Raw genomic sequence first — 13,728 nt, 5'->3', positions numbered from 1 at the left:
GCTTTTCCTTCCCCACCTCAGGGCTCCATCCAAATCCAGGCCCCCAACGTTCTTTTTTTTAAGGAATTTGAGGAAATATTATTTGTTATTTTCTTTTTGTTTTTGACTGTACGGGGTCCTCACTGTGGTGCGGGGGCCTTCTCTGGTTGTGGCGCCCAGGGCTTCTCTCCAGTTGCAACGCTCCAGCTCAGTCGTTGTGACATGCAGGCTTAGTTGCCCCATGGCATGTGGGATCCTAGCTCCCTGACCAGGGATCAGATCTACATCCTCTACATTGAAAGGCGGGTTCTTAACCACTGGGGAAGAAGAACCACCAAGGCAGTTTCCAGGCCCTCAACTTTATACGAGCAAGATGGTCTGAAACTAAGGAACCAGGTGCCTTCTAGACTCGGCTGTGGATCAGTCCATGGGGAGACCCAAAGGGTCATCTGGGGCTTCCTTCACAGAGGGCTGGCGTGAAGGGACAAGCATTGCTCACCTTAGGTCTTCACCGACAGATCACACTGACACTTTATTGGAGGTTCAGCCCCATCACCTTTTCCAAATGCATGACAAAGATAAAACTACTGCAGCAATGAAAAAAAAAAAAAAACTTGGAAATAATTAAACAGCAAGGCAGCCACCCATAATGATATTCTGCAGCACACTTTGGGGACAGTTTGCTGCAAAAGCGCCTGAGCACTCTGGTTGTTTAATTAACATTGAAACGGCAGTTCCACAAGAACTAAAAACCCTGTTAATTTATGTGTCTTTTAATGATGCTCATTTAAATACTGTCAACTTTCCATTAGTTTAATATTCATGATTTTGAATCATTAAAACACCCTGATATGGGGGCAGTGGAGGGGTGGGTGCAACTTACTTATATACCCAAAAACACAAACTGAAGACAATAATTTCCAAATTCCTATCTTCCCATCCATCCCACCAAAATCCTAGCCCCTTAGAGAAACTGTAAACCAGCTGGGGTGCTTTGGGGGCTGCAGATAATGCAGCGGATTGAGTGTAGTTTTATCATTTACTGCCCACTCCCCTTTAGAACTGGGGCTTCCCTGGTGACTCAGTGGTAAAGGCTCCGCCTGCCAATACAGGAGATGCAGGTTCAATCCCTGGGTTAGGAAGATGCCCTGGAGGAGGAAATGGCAACCCACTCCAGTATTCTTGCCTGGAAAATTCCATAGACAAAGGAACCTGGGAGGCTACAGTCCACGGGGTCACAAAAGAGTTGGACACAACTGAGTGTGTGCACAGACACACCCCTTCATAACCAAGCTGGCCCACTCTCACTGTGGGTAGTCACAGAACTGGGAGTTCAGCAGGCAAATGCAGGCTCTTGATAAAGCACCAAGAGGCCAGGTTTCAAACCCCACGGTGTTCAGAAATATTTCAATCATGCCTGAGAGACAAAAGTTACCCTGAAATGTGTTTCTGGAAAAGAGGGACATTTAGGATGGCTCAGAATAAGATGCCAATGAAGTGAAGAGGCATAGGTTCAGAAGGGGCTGTGGATGCCTTTGCATGTACAGCTGCAGGACCTCAGACATGAGCGTCACACATGCAATTGCAAATGAGTCAGCCCACACAGAAAGCAAAGACTCAACACACACAGATGCTCACAGAAACACATGCTCAGTAAGAGCACGTGTGAAACTCAGTAAGAGTGTGTGAAAACCACTAAGGGGAATTCAAATCAATCCAGTTCAAGAGGACCAAATTCTCACAGTAGCCCACATAGTACGCTGGCCTCTGAAGATTCCGAACTAATTAAGTAGGGAAGATGGACAAATGAATGGGCAAGAGTCATTCACCATGAGATAAGAACCAGGGGACACGAGGGTGGGACTGTGCTGGGAGCACAGAAGAAGGGGCACGCAAGGGGGAAGTGGGACTGGCATCAGAACCCAGGTTGTCAGTGAAGTGAAGTGAAGTGAAGTGAACTCTCTCAGTCATGTCCGACTCTTTGCGACCCCATGGACTGTAGCCAGCAAGGCTCCTCTGTCCATGGGATTCTCCAGGCAAGAATACTGGAGTGGGTTGCCATTTCCTTCTCCAGGGGCTCTTCCCAAGCCAGGAATCGAACCCTGGTCTCCTGCATGGCAGGCAGATGCTTTATCCTCTGAGCCACCAGGGAATTCCCAGGTTGTCAGTGGGCACTTCCTAAATGCTAGTTCCCATCTCCTTCTCAAGATCTCTCTTTGCAAGAGTATGCTGCAACACTGGATCCTGCTTCCCCTGAGCTAAAAACCAAACGTGGGGGTAAGTCACATCTATCCGTATCTCTATTTATATGTCCTTTCCTCAAGGCAGACAGATTATGATTAAGCATCTTGAGAGCAGGGAACAGAGTGCTGACTTCAACACCACCCAGAGCTGGGTTCCACTTCCTATCCTTATGACCCTGGGCAAAGCCAGTTAATAAATAAATATGAATCTGAGTTCCTCATCTGTGAAACTGAGATAATAGCATTAATATTATTTTTTTATTACTGAGGTACAGTGGATGTACAATATCATATAAGTTTCAGGTGCACAACATAATGACTCAGTTTTTAAAGGTTACATTTCATTTATAGTTATAAAATATTGCCTACACTCCCTTTGTGGTACAACATATCCCTGTAGCTTATCTATTTTATACATGGTAGTTTGTACCTCTTAATCCTCTCTCCACTTCTTTCTCCCCACTAGTTTGTTCTCTAAGTCTGTGAGTTCTGTTTCTTTTTTGTTGTATTCACCAGTTGGTTTTATTTTTTACAGTCCACATGTAAGTGACTTTATACAAAATTTGTTCTTCTCTATCTAACTTATTGCACTAAACATGATACCCTCCAAATCCATCCACATTCTTGAAAATGGCAAAGTCTCATTCTTTTTTAAGGCTGAGGAGTATTCCACTGTGTGTGCGTATCACATCTTCTTTATTCATTCATCTGCTGATGGACACTTTGTTTGCTTCCACATTTTGACAATTGTAAATAATGCTATGAACAATGATCACCAATATCACTTTTATTGAAAATAATCTGTTAATGGGTGTGTCTTTTCACTAGAATGTGATCTACCTTGGGGAATGAACAGTTTGACTTATCTCTGCATATTCAGGGCACGGCACATGGCAGGAACTAGATAGATGCTGAACTGAACCGCACTGTTCACCCCAGAGAAAAGTTGTAATATAAATCAAGTGAAATATATAAAGAGCACTTAGTAGGTGCTCAAAATAAATTAACTGTGACCAGGGAAGGGATCAAGGAGGATCCAAGAGAGAGTCTGAATCTAAAGTAAACCTTGAAGGGTGGTATCAGGTAGACCAAAAAGTAAAGCATCTTACACTGAAAGAACAGAGAGCACAAAGAACCAGGCCAGGAAAGCCCAGCCCCACCTGTCCCTTCTTCAGGCCTCATTCCACCTTGATAGACCCCTCTAAACACCATGCTGTCTCGCAATCCCCTTCCTGTCTTCAATTCCACCTGTTCTTCCTTAATCACCAGTTAACTCCTACCTAGACTTCAAGAACTGGTTCTGGAGTCACCTCTTCTAGGAAGCTTCCCTTGATTCCCAACCTCCCACTGGGGCCCTTTCTGGTTTTTTACAAGTCCTCTGTCCCTGCCTCATCACACCATGTGGTCATCACTGTTTATATGCCTATCTTCTCACTTGGAGATCAAGGCTCACTTCTGAATCACCATTGCACAGCCCAGTGCCCAGCACAGAGCCTGGCACAGAAAAGTTTTTGCCTAACAGATGGAAGGCAGTCTGAGTAAGAATGGTGATTGGAGAATGCAGCCCTCAAATCCACTGGACACAGACACGTGTCAGAAGTGGACATCTGGTATAAACCACCAAGGCCTGGGCCAAACCAGCTTCTTCCTCTCCCTCCCCCAACCACTATCCAGTCATGCTCTTTGCTGGGCACTGGGCATGCAGTGATGATTGATAAGGAGGCCTGACCTCCAAGTGAGAGGAGAGGCATGTAAACAGTGATGACCACATGGTGTGATGAGGCTGGGATAGAGGGCTTGTAAGAGCCCAGAGAGGGCACTAGAGGGAGGTTAGGAGTCAGAGGTCCTGTTGTCTAACAGGATCCTGCTTCCACCCTCCATCCTCTGTGCCTCTTCTACCCCCATTCCCACTGCCCCAGCTCAGGGCTTGCCAGCTCTCCCTGCCTCGGGCTACCACTCCCAGCCCCCCTGTAATCCATTCTCTGTGCAGGGCCAAAGAGACCGAGCTAAAAACGAAACTCTTCCTCAGAGGGAAATCTAACTTCTCAATCTGACCTGGAAGGCCCTCAGGGATGTGAGTGCCGCCAACCCCTCTCCTTCTCCAGCCTCATTTCTCAAGCCTGCCGGCTTTTGCCATCACCTCTTTCTCCTTCAGGCCTTCCACCTGCTGTTTCCTCTGTCTGGAAAATGCTTTCTCCTCTTCACCTCCTCTTCTCCCAAATAATGTCTCTTCACCCTTCAATCTCAGCTTCAATGTCACCCACTCCAAGAAGCCTTTCCTGGTACCTCCCAGGCTGAGCCAGGCCCCCTCCTATCTTCCCTGGGTCCCCCTTCTCTGATTCTGGGCATTTGTCAGATGAGAGAGAAGATGCTTAGTTAGTCAGAGGTAACCTTATGGAACAGGAGGGAGTCCTCCATGGGGCTGTTCTTTCCTGGCTTATTTCACCCTAAGGAGCAGCTGTACATAGACCCCCAAGCATGTCTGTGTGGTCTTTGCCAGGGGAGGGGGGCTGCCAGAGCAAGAGCACCTTCCTCCTGACCTTCTGCCTCTCTACGTTCTTGTGACTCACTGATGGAAAACATCCACCCCTTCTGGGCCTCTTCCTTATTTCATCACTTTAATAAATTAAGAACAGATTGAAAGGCAGGAAACATTGTCTCCTGGGCCCCAGCACCCACATTCCAACTCAATTACAGGATTTGTTTTTCGGGTCTGGCCAGAGGCAGCTGGGATGTGGCAAAAAGAGTGAGAGAAAGAGTTTAAACCAAGAGGCCAGAGAGAAGGCAATTCAAATTCCAGCTCAGCTGCTCACCAGGGGCCTCAGGCAAATTCTTTCACCTGAGTCTCCTAATCCACACCTGAAAAATGGGTGATAACAATGATTCACCCTTCACAGGGTAGCGGGAGCAAGTCGAATGAGTTAGAGAGTGTAAAAAGGCTTTGTAAGAGAAAGAGATCATTGCTGATTCTCTTGGTTAAAGTTAGCATGGTATCAGGCCTGCTTTCCCTTCTAATAACTTAGCTCTGGGATTTTGAACCAAGACTCCCAAATTCCTTGAGGTAAAGTCTTCTCTCGTGCTTCGCTGCAGCTAATACCAAGAAGAGGGACTCCCTGAATCTTTAGTCATACATTCAACTGCTGTTCCTTTTGTTTTCATTTGATAACCAGCATGCTGTATTGGAAAAAAAGCTGAGGTTTGGGTAGGACTTGGGAGATAAAGCCTTGTTCCCAACTGTACTACCTGATTTCTTGCCAACTGCATCACTTTTGCGGCTCACAGTTTAAGTTTCTCTATGTTTAAAGTGAGGGCAGAGGGGGGATAAGTTAATAATCCATTATAATTTCACAGGGTGGAGAATAAGATCAAATTAGACTTTTTACAAGCTGTACACAAACGTAAATTGCTGTTAAAAGGATATTACTAATTCAATTATTATAATAACAACTAAGTAATGATTAAGAAGAATATTCCAGCTAGATGACAATGTCTCCTCTTCTTCAGGGAAGAGAACTGCATAGCTTTCTTTAATCACCCCTTCTGAGTTCTTTGCAATCTATGATACTGGAAGTTCTCCCTTCTCTAACCCAATTATTCCATGCTTCAAGTTAAGCCGTTCTCATTTTATGCTCTCCCTTGGAAAGGAGAATAAGGTCACCATATCCCCTATGAAAACTTTCACCCAGTTTAAGACCATTCATAAGACACACTTCTTCCTTCCAACCTGCCTGAGGAGAGCACACTGAAGGAAAGTGATAAATTCTGTTTTGGAAAGGTAGGTCAGAAGTGCACATAGATCTTTCAACTGAGATGCACAATAGGCTAGCTGGAAATAAAATCTGGAGGTTCAACAGAATGCTCTGTGCTGAAAATAGTGGTTCAGGAGGCCTCAGAATAAAAGTTGCAGCTGAATAGCTTCAATCTCATTAAATGATTCTCCATTTCCTGGCCAAGTAATCCACTGTCATGCCTCCCTGCTTTTGTTCCTTCTGTTTTCTCTGCCTAGAATGTCTTCTCCCTCTTATCCACCCATGTGAGTCTATGCATCACCTCCAGAGAGGCCCTAAAATTGCCAGAGACCTCATTCACCTTTCAACAAAATGCTGTAAACTAGTTGTACATTCCAAGCACTGCACAAGGTATTTTGTTAGACCTAACCTACTCAGTCCTCACAATACCACTGTTAAGTATTATAATCCTCAATTTACAGATGAAAAACTAACTAACGTGTCCAAAGCCATGCAGTTTGTGGTTGATCTAGGGTTCAAACCAGGGTCTTCAGGTGATAATCCCAGAGATTTTATTACTACAAGATTCTGTCAACTATTCCAACAGCAAGAGATGTAAGGCGGGAGTGGACTAGCTTCCAGTTCTCAGACTCAGATTCAGATAAAAGCCTGACCTCAATTTAGGACAGTTACTCAAGCTTAGGGCTGAGTTGGCCAAGCAAATCAGCTGGTCAGCAAATAGAGCACTCCTTTGCTTCATGTTATCTCTTCAGAGGTTGCCTTCCTTTGGAGCTCTCCATGGTACTGATATGACTTCCATCTGCGAGTCCTGAAAGCCTCACATATTCTCCCCTTAGGGATTATGTAGGTTTGTAAGGGGTCCACCTCAGCCATTTCCCAAGTATGTTCCTCAACTTGAACCTCCAACTTTGCTCTTCCCTATACCAGATACTCCTCTCTCACATACCTTGTCTTGGCTCTCATCGGTCTCTTGATGTGAAGAAGTCACAGTAGCTTTCTCAGAGAGGGTTCTCGGGTACCTAATATGTATCAAGCACTATGGTGATGACTTTTACAGGCAATACCACTTATAACCTACTAACATAATACATGGCTTACTTATTTATTGTATGTATTATTTATGGTTTCTTCTCCACCACTAGAATAGAAAGCCCAGAAAGGCAAGGCAAGGTTTATTGTCAATCCACTACTTTATCTCCAGAAACCAGAAAGAGATGCCTAGCACACAGTTGTTTATCAGCAAATAAATGTTGAATGGTTAAGTGAATTATTATAGAAAAAAATTATAGAAAAACAATACTATAACATAAAGAGAGAATTATGACTGCATTTAACATCTCAGAGCTTGGGCAAAATGACTTCTCATGGATGTTTCTTGTCCTTTCCAGATCCAAATTCACAGTGGGCTCTGAGGGAACTGAAATATCAGAGGCAGCCCAAAGAAAACAAGCAAGGCATACCCTACAATTGCTCCAATTTAGTGCCTTGAGAGAGTTTTTAGACCTTAGAACAAAGAGGGAGGGCCCAAGAAGAACCTGGTGGACTCTCTGATTTGAGGAGTCAGAGCTGAAGTCAGGGAGAGCAAGGCAATGAGAGTTCATGAGACAGAATACTGGGGAGGAAAAGCACCACACAGAAATCCAGAGATTTACAGAGATTTCTCCTTGAGTATTGAGCGCATACATGGAAAATTACATAAGGCTTAGGAAAAACCCGTCAGTGCCCAGCACTCACATAGGTCAGAAACAGTGCCTGGTGGTGCAGTGGTTAAGACTTTACCTTCCAGTGCATGGGGTGTGGGTTCGATCCCTGGTCAGGGAACTAAGATTCCACATGCCTCAAAGTCAAAAACCCAAAACATAAAACAGAAACAATATTGTAACAAATTCAATAAAAAACTTTTTTAAAAAGAAAGAAATAGTGCCTGTTTCCACCAGTCAATTTGAAAAACAGCTCATAATTCATAGGGCATTGAGTAAAGCATTCAAAAGGGTCTTACCTTAATAATGGTGAGTAGTTAGCTCTAGACTAGAAGCTGCTCTGGTCCTTTAAAAAAAAATCTTACCATCCAGAACCAAATGGATCAAACCACTCCCAAGTAACTTAACTAAATTCCAGAACAAATCTCAAGAATATTTTAAAAAAGGCAAAACATATTCAAGTAAAAATTATCAGAGATGCAAAGAGGCAGGAAAATATGAGCCATACTGTGAAGAAACATAAATAAATAAGAAATGACACAGATATTAGAATTAGGAATTAAGGACATTAAATAGGTAATAAGATTAAATTTCCTTTGTTCAAAAAGATAACTAGAGTCATAGAAGATATGAAAAAGAGACCCAAGTTAAACTGGTAGAGTTTAAAACTACAGTGCCTGGAATGAAAAATCCACTGGATTGGATTTAAAGCAGACTAGATCTTGTCACGGAGAAGGCAATGGCACCCCACTCCAGTACTTTTGCCTGGAAAATCCCAGCCTGGTGGGCTGCAGTCCATGGGGTCGCTAGAGTCAGACACGACTGAGCCACTTCACTTTCACTTTTCACTTTTCACTTTCATGCATTGGAGAAGGAAATGGCAACCCACTCCAGTGTTCTTGCCTGGAGAATCCCAGGGACGGGGGAGCCTGGTGGGCAGCCATCTATGGGGTCGCACAGAGTCGGACACGACTGAAGCGACTTAGCAGCAGCAGCAGCAGATCTTGTCAAGGAAAAAAAAAACCAGTGAACTTGAAGAAATATAACAAAAAATATTTAAAATGAAACACAGAAAAAGACAGAATTTTAAAATTAGAAGATCATCAGTGACCTGGGGGACAACTTCGAGCAACCTCATATACATATGATTAGAGTCTATGAAGGGAGTGCAGAAAATTATCTGAAGAAATAATGGCTGAAACATTTTCCAAATCTGATAAAAACTATAAACTCATAGATCTAAGAAACTCACCTTACCCCAAACACACCAAAAAAGATGACAAAAACTACATGAAGACACTTCATAATCATATTTCTCAAAACTAGTAATTAAAAAGTCTTAAAAACTATCACAGAAAAAAGAAATATTTTATTTCTTTTTTTATTTCATTTTTTTCAGAGGAACAAAAATAAATTGGAAATAGATTTTTTCTTAGAAATAATGTAAGTCAAAAGACAGTGAAGCAGCATCTTTAAAATACAGAAAGAAAGCTGTCAACTTAGACTTCTATACCTAGTAAAAATACCTTGCAAAGGGGAAAGCAATATAAATCTTTTACAGACCTACAAAAGCTGAAATAATCCATCACTAACAGAACAGTGATGAGTTATAAGAAATGTCAGCTGCTGCTGCTAAGTCGCTTCAGTTGTGTCCAACTCTGTGCAACCCCATAGATGGTAGCCCACAAGGCTCCCCCGTCCCTGGGATTCTCCAGGCAACAATCCTGGAGTGGGTTGCCATTTCCTTCTCCAATGCATGAAAGTGAAGTCGCTCAGTCGTGTCCAACTCCTAGCGACCCCATGGACTGCAGCCTACCAGGCTCCTCTATCCATGGGATTCGCCAGGCAAGAATACTGGAGTGGGTTGCCATTGCCTCCTCCAAGATATGTTAGAGGAAGTCCTTTAGTCAGAAGGAGAATGAAACCAGATGGAAAAATGGAATGAAAAATATCAGAAATGGCAACTACTTAAATGTATAAGGACTTTTAAAATATTATTTAAATCTCTTTAAAAGATAATTGACTTTTTAAGTATAGAATTTCAGTTTGGCAAAATGAAAAGAGCTGTGGAGATGGATAGTACTGATGGTTGTGCAACATTATGAATGCATTTAATAACACTGAACTGTACATTTAAAATGGTTAGATGGTTAACTTTATGTTGTATGTATCTTATCACAATAGAAAATTTTTAAGATAAGTGACTGTTTAAAGGAAAATAATAGCAATATATTGTAGAATTTACACGTGCAATGTTTGACCAAGTTCACATAAATATCAGATGGGGAGAAACAGAAGGGCAGTATTAAAAGGGCCCTATATCGAGTCGTTCAATGTCACTGAAGGTACACTCTGATGGTAATGTTTACTATAAACCCTAAAAAACCACTAAAACAGCACCACAAAGAATCAATACACCAATAAAAGAGATAAAATAGTCATTAAAAAATACTGTCCATCCCAAAGATGACAGATGTAAATCTACCCCACTTTACATCAATAATGGCATGAAAGGTAGATGGCTCCCTGCCGCCCTGGGCCTGTTGAAATGACCATGTGATGAGCATGCCTCTCTCACATCTGGATTCAATCCTCAAAGACATTTCTGAGGTAGACAGAGCATGGTTATTGTTTCCTAACACAGATTAGGAAAACAAGACCTCCTGTGGGAAGATAACTCGTTCAGATCAATGGCAAGTTAGCAAATGAATCCTGATCTCCCTCCTCCCAAGTTGAAGCTGCTTCGACCAAGCCCTGAGACAGACTCCTCCCTTTGAAAACTCATTTATTCCCACCTACCTCCACTTTTCTCTGTCTCGCTCTTAAAAAGAGAAATACAATTTGGCATGAATTAATGATGAGCCCGCCTGACCAATTACCAGGGCTAAGTGCTCTCCCGCTGGGAGCGACCCCCACAAAGCACTAAGTGATGTGGGCCTAGCCAAAGGGCCCCCACCCACCAAGGCCTAGTGCTCTCCTGGGTCCAGGCTTAGAGGAAGCAGCTTTCCAATTAGTTTTTGCCAGACAGACTGGCTTCTCTGCACAGCAAATTGGGTTAGGGAGCTCTCCTCCAGTTGGCCTCTTTGTCTGGTCCCACCCGCCCCAGCAAAGAGGGAGCTAATCAACTGTAAGGCCAAGCCTGCAAGCTTCAGGCCTCCACAGAGGGAGGTCAGCACAGATCTCAGGGTCCTTCTACTAAGGTGGCATTCCAAAAGCTGGGAAATGTACCTGCACTAGTCAGACAATGGCCTCGGAGCCCTGGGATCCAGGCTCCTGAGCTAATCAGAGAAAACCATGCTCAAAGGAAAGAACCCAAGGTCTTACGCTTTCACTCCACCCATAACCACCCTGTTAGTAAAGCCGAGAGTTCAGCTTGCTCAGTGTGCCTTCAGCCTGGGTTTCTCTATTTCTTTCTCTTCTAGCACTTCAGAAGATGCAATGCAGGAGACCCAGTTTCGATCCCTGGGTAGGGAAGATCCTCTGGAGAAGAGAATGGCTACTCACTCCAGTATTCTTGCCTGGAGCATCCCATGGACAGAGGAGCCTGGTGGGCCACAGTCCATGGGGTCACAAAGAGTCAGACACAACTGAGCAACTAACACTACTACTATTAGCACTTCAGAGAGAGCCCAGATGTCATTTGAATATGGATAGAAACATGAGCAGAAAGGAGCCTGGGATCTCATCATGATATATTTTAAACCCTGAATCCCCCTTTTCTGGACCAGCCCAGGTTCTAGCACAGAGGTGGCACTCTCCATCCACAGAGCTCAATCAAGGAGGGCTTGACCTGTTCTACCACACCCTCTAGTGGGCACTGTCACATCGAAGCATTGAACTCGCCCTCAAAGTACTGACACACCACTTCACAGTTTACTGTAATTTCAGGGACACTGTTGCACCTGATCCTCACAATAACTCTGTTAGGCAGTCTGAACAGGGGTTGTGGTTCCAATTTTAGAGCTCAGGAAACAAGTTTGGACACGTGAGGAGATTTCTCAGAGTCAATGTGAAGCAGGGTTGTTACCGAAGCCCAGGTCTCTTGCCAATCCATAGATGCATTTTCTCAGCTTCCCTTAAATGACAGTGTGTTTTATTTATCCTGTGAGCCTGAGGGTCAGGTGTATCTTCTTATATGCTATAACCCTCACCTTCACACCTCATGCACACTAAGGTTTGACTCTGAGCAACAGGGAAGGTTCCAGCACAATGTACCCACACAGTCAGCCAGCCAGCACAGACCTGAGCACCTGTCATGATCCAGGTACTTGGACTCCAACATGAATTGGACCAAGTCCCTGCCATCAGGGAGCCCACAGGCATTTTGAGAAAATTAATAGACAATGACACCTTGTGAACAGCATGACATTGGAGGTGCCACAGGAGTTAGGAGGTGCACAGGGAAGGCCTCTGGCTCAGAGGAAAGGAGAAGCCTGAACCGAGCAGAAGAGTGAAGATGAGTTCACTGGGCAAAGATAGGGGAATGGGCAGGTGGAGACTATTCCAGGCAGAAGAAACCATAGAGAAAAGAAATCACAAGGTATCTTCAGGAAACTTCTCAGTCTAGCTGTAGCCTGAAGCGTGAGGATGCAGAGAGGCATGGGGAGGGACCCATGGCAGGGCCAGACCAAGAGTCCAGAGAGGCTTTCTCAGAGTGAGCTCCCTGTGAGGTGGTAGCTGCAATCCCACAGCTAGGTGGGTTTATGGCCAAATGTGCTTATACCCATCAGGGAGCTAAGCAGAGACAGGGCCTCTGGGGAGTGAGCAGCTGGTGATGCTGAAAAGTGTCTGCCAGGAGAATTCAGCTGTGAACACTTCCCATTCCCAAGAGGTCAAGAGGCCCTGTTGTTCCTCTCTAGTGGAGGCCCTGAGATCACACTGTCATCCATTATTCATTCAACAAACAGTCTGCCTTGTGCCTGTGCTAGCTCTGAGCTAAAACTCCAGGGACATAGAAATAAAAAGACATGGTCCCTGTTTTTGAGGGATGCATGGTCTTTGGGAAGAAAGGGAGCCAGAGGAGAACAGACTGGGGAATTACTGCAGTGCAGTGGGTGGTGGGCACAGAAAGGAAACAGCAAATCTTGTACTGGTGCCAAAGAGGAGAGGAAGCTTGAGCTAGGTTTTAGAGGATGGGCAAGAGTTTGCCATGCAGGAAAGGGTATTCTAGGATGCAAGAAGAGTCTGAAAACCATAAAGACATAAAGGGGCATGGAGGAGCAGGGAGCAGCAGGAAGCAGCTGTGTGTTGAGGTGCACGCATGATGGAGGATCAGGACACAGGAAACCAGTTTTGCTGGCTTAAAGAGCTGGGATGCTCTCCTAGGTTGGGTTTTGGTTTTTAAAGATGACTTCAGCAGAGTGGCTGAAGCTGAGGGCTGGCGCAGAAGGCTTAGATCCAAAGGTACTAAGGAGGAAGAACTGGCAGAGCCAGAGGACTGACTGATGATGGGAGGAGACATTCATTCATATCTTGCTTTTTTAAATCACCAAGTCCTGCTAAGTGAACTTCTTCTGCAAGGTAGATATGAGGATTCAATGAGCTAAAGTAAGTGAGAGCTCCCAGTACAGACATCCTCACCCTCACACCCAGTAAACATAAAGTCGGGACTCAATAAAGATCTACTGTGCTGACTCCATACCTGACTCAAAGAATGAGGAATGAATGAACAAGTGGATGAGGGAACTGATAACCTGTGGACCCCTAGCAAGCAGCATCAGAACAATACAAGTTTTTATGGCCTCCCAGAAGTTCTGGGGAAATGCTACCCAGAAGCCTAGCCTAGTGGTTTATGTTTCTTAGAGAAGACCTGGGTGAGAGTAAATCTCAGGGATTGTCTTGGAGCTTGGGATCCACCTGATCCTCCTTGGAAGATCTAGCCTTCATTCTTCTGTCTGGTGTCAGGCATTGGAGGGTAACATATCTATACCTGACTCTGAGGACCCATCTCTAGAACTGAGGTTTGGGGGTATCCAGCTGTCCCATCTTCCTTGTGCAAACCTCAGTAAGTCAGAAGACAACTAGTGAGAAATGGAAGAAACTCCAAAGGAGTCATTA

The 13,728-nt window shown here is 44.4% G+C and overlaps 1 non-coding gene across 1 annotated transcript; it reads right to left on the bottom strand.

Annotated features, from left to right (window-relative positions):
* Positions 1–2,059: 2,059 nt before the first annotated feature.
* On the bottom strand, positions 2,060–2,131 carry TRNAG-GCC (transfer RNA glycine (anticodon GCC)). Its single transcript has one exon. It is a non-coding gene; the product is annotated as a tRNA-Gly (tRNA).
* Positions 2,132–13,728: the final 11,597 nt, after the last annotated feature.

Source organism: Bos javanicus, chromosome 3 (genome assembly GCF_032452875.1).
Source record: "Bos javanicus breed banteng chromosome 3, ARS-OSU_banteng_1.0, whole genome shotgun sequence".
In the NCBI taxonomy this organism is placed as follows: domain Eukaryota; kingdom Metazoa; phylum Chordata; class Mammalia; order Artiodactyla; family Bovidae; genus Bos; species Bos javanicus.
The sequence above is the reverse complement of the archived record's forward strand: the minus strand, read 5'-3'. Positions and strand labels throughout refer to the sequence as shown.